This window comes from Hipposideros armiger, unplaced genomic scaffold, assembly GCF_001890085.2.
Source record: "Hipposideros armiger isolate ML-2016 unplaced genomic scaffold, ASM189008v1 scaffold_777, whole genome shotgun sequence".
Classification (NCBI taxonomy): Eukaryota; Metazoa; Chordata; class Mammalia; order Chiroptera; family Hipposideridae; genus Hipposideros; species Hipposideros armiger.
In genome coordinates this window covers 966,877-969,669 of record NW_017732127.1, presented here as the reverse complement: position 1 = coordinate 969,669, position 2,793 = coordinate 966,877, and the positions used below count along the sequence as shown (strand labels likewise).

Here is a 2,793-nt window from a genome sequence, read left to right as displayed (position 1 = left end):
AGTGTCCGGGAACCCGGGCCACCAGGTCCCACAGCCCTTTTGCACTCTAGGGCCCTCTAACTGCTCTTTGTGACGCAGGTGGAGCCACGGAGCTGCAGGGGAATGGCCTGGAGTCCTAGTCTCTCGGGAGGCCTCCCTTCCTTCCACCCTCTCAGGGAAAGCCCTTCTCTTCCCCGTAACCCCGAAGACTGTGGCGCCACCACCTACATGAGACGTTTGGACCCTGCCGGGCCCCCGTAGCTCCCCTTCTCCAGCAGGTGGTTCTGGTCTTCTCCCCCACCTCGGGGCGCTCGCGTCAGCTGCGAACCTCTACCCACGCGCCAGCGCCGCAACCAACCGAGAAAATAAACAAACCCCCGCGCGCGGCGGCGGCGAGCGCGCCAGGCCCCGCCCCTGCCCCGCCCAGCGGCTCTCACGCCGCCCCCGCCGCCGGGACTTCCCTCCCGCCCTCGGCTCGCAGCCGCGCTCTCCCCGCCCCTCACCGCAGCCTGCAGCCGTGCTCCCCGCCGCGGTCCGCCTGGCCCTGCGCCCCGGGGCCCGTTAGTGCCTGCCTGCTCGCGGGGCCGCCGCGCGACCTCAGCCCGGCGCGAGCCCACCTCCGCCCCTTGACCCAGCCCAGTCCCAACGCCCAGTGCGGCCGCCCAGGGAGCCGCAGGAGCGGCGGCGGCGACGGGGGAAGAGGGAAAGGAGGGCCGAGCCGGCGGCCCCGAGGCTCGGTGAGTACGCCGAGGGCGGGCCCGTCTCGCGGAGGTCCGCTCCGGCGCCCGTGAGGTGGTAGTGGCGGCTCGGCTGCGCTGCTCCGTGCGTCCCGGACACGGCGCTTGGGAACGGCCTGAGGCGATGGGCCCGGCTGGCCGGAGCCGCCGGGCAGAGGGCGCGGGAGGGCCGCTCCTCGGGAAGGGCCGCGGCCCCTACGCTCGGCACAGGGCTCGGGGGTGGCGGAGAGCGTCCTGCGCTGACCCCAGGCCCGGCATTGGGGTCGTGGCTGCGTCTCCCGAGACCTCGCCGGGGTCCGGGGCTACCGCGGTCGCGGGGCTGGCGAGTGACAGGTGCCGCCGCCCCCTCCCCGTCGCGGGCATCCGCGCTCCCTCCTGGGGAGCCTGGCGCTCGGAAATTTCTGGAGCGACGACCTCACTCGCTGTTTTCTCCCTTTCAGGTTCTGTAGCTACTTTGTTCGAGTTCGGTCTCGCCCAGCCCGACTTCTTTCTCTGAGTACTTTGTGCGAATAAGTTTTGGAGCATCGGTTAACAGCCTATGGGTGAAATTTGGCTTTCATTCATGAATGAGGTATAGTGAATTACTTTTTGAGTAAAGTGTTCCTCCTCCTCACCGTGAGCTNAGACAGATGGGCATTTCCTCTTAAAGAAAGCTGTTAACCATCTGTAATATGAGAGGTCAAAGAGAAGCAACTAGAAATTCCATATTAAATTTTAAAGCACCTGTTTAAATGAAAACTCTTATCTGCAAGAGTTGAACATATTAAATCATTGATGGCCTTAAACACCCTAATTTAGAGAATTCAATTCCTCATTCTTTGAAGATTTTAGTACCAGGCTCATTATCCCTCACTCCAAGGCTACTCACAACTCCAACACATCATTCCTATGGATAATCCTTTGTGTATCTCTATCTCTATCTATCTCACCCTATCTATCTATCTATCTATCTATCTATCTATCTATCTATCTATCTATCTATCTATCATCTCTATCTCTAATCTCCCTTTCAAACACTTACTGCCTCTCAATTCCTTAACCACAATTTTTCAGATGATCTTGTGTCCTCTGCTGTCTCAGCTTCCCACTCTCATGATCATTCCCTACACCTTGACATCACTGACAATTACAGCTCTTCTGATTTTAATTTCAAGCCTCCTACTCTCCAACCCATCTCTTTTCAGGTCATTCTCTATAGCACCTTAACTCCAACAATTCTTCAACCTGATCAGAAACACCAATCTATTCACCCTATCATATTTTCACAGTTCATCAACCTCTCACAGCCTTACTTCTTGCCATGTCTGAAAGTATAATGCCTCCTTTGCTTCTACCCCAGACTACTTTGCCCATCTCTCCCTCATCACACTTGCCTGGCCAAATCTCAGTTCTGGTTAATCCAAAACTGCCTACTCAGTGCCTGCACATAAGCAACTGAATATGGCTGGAGAAAAATGCACAACCATATTGACTGGTCTCACTATAAATTTATGACCACTCACTCAGGCGGGCCCTTAATGCCTGGAAACCTTACTATGTTTCCCTGGTCAATTCCTTCTCCCATACTCATGGACTACCATTTCACCTCTTCTTCTTTCCTCCCTCTCTCAAACTTCCACCTCCTTACTTTCAGTTAATAACGACTTTAGCTAGAGTAGGCTAAACTTCTATAACAAATAAACCCCCAAATGTTATGGCTCCAATGCAATATAAATTTATATCTTGCTCACATAATAATCCAGTGTGGGTGTTCCAGGTCCGTGGGCAGCTCTCCTTCATCCAGGTACCTTCTTTCTTGCGGCTCTCTCAACCCCAGGAGTTGGTATATCATCATCTGCATACTCAAGCTGGCAGTAAGGAAAAACACATGAAATAAGAACACTGGTCTGACAGTGGCAGGTATCATTTCTGCTTACATTCCACTAGCAACAACGTAAGATTTGACCATACCAACCGAAAGGCTGAAAAAAATTGTCTGTGTGCCCAGGAAGAAAGGGAGAATAAACCATGATGGACAATTAGCAATTTGCCAAAATGATCTTGCTTATTTCACCAAGAAAATAGAAGCAACTAGAAA

The 2,793-nt window shown here is 54.1% G+C and overlaps 1 protein-coding gene across 4 annotated transcripts in view; it reads left to right on the top strand.

Annotated features, from left to right (window-relative positions):
- Window positions 1-433: 433 nt before the first annotated feature.
- Window positions 434-2,793, top strand: part of GKAP1 (G kinase anchoring protein 1) — a 96,870-nt gene continuing 94,510 nt past the window's right edge. The window contains exons 1-2 of one of the 4 annotated variants that reach the window (XM_019628282.1): window positions 434-716; window positions 1,157-1,287. The gene's annotated coding sequence lies outside the window, so the exon portion shown is untranslated. The remainder of the gene's footprint in view (window positions 717-1,156; window positions 1,288-2,793) is intronic. The other 3 variants (XM_019628281.1, XM_019628284.1, XM_019628283.1) reach the window with 3 other exon arrangements.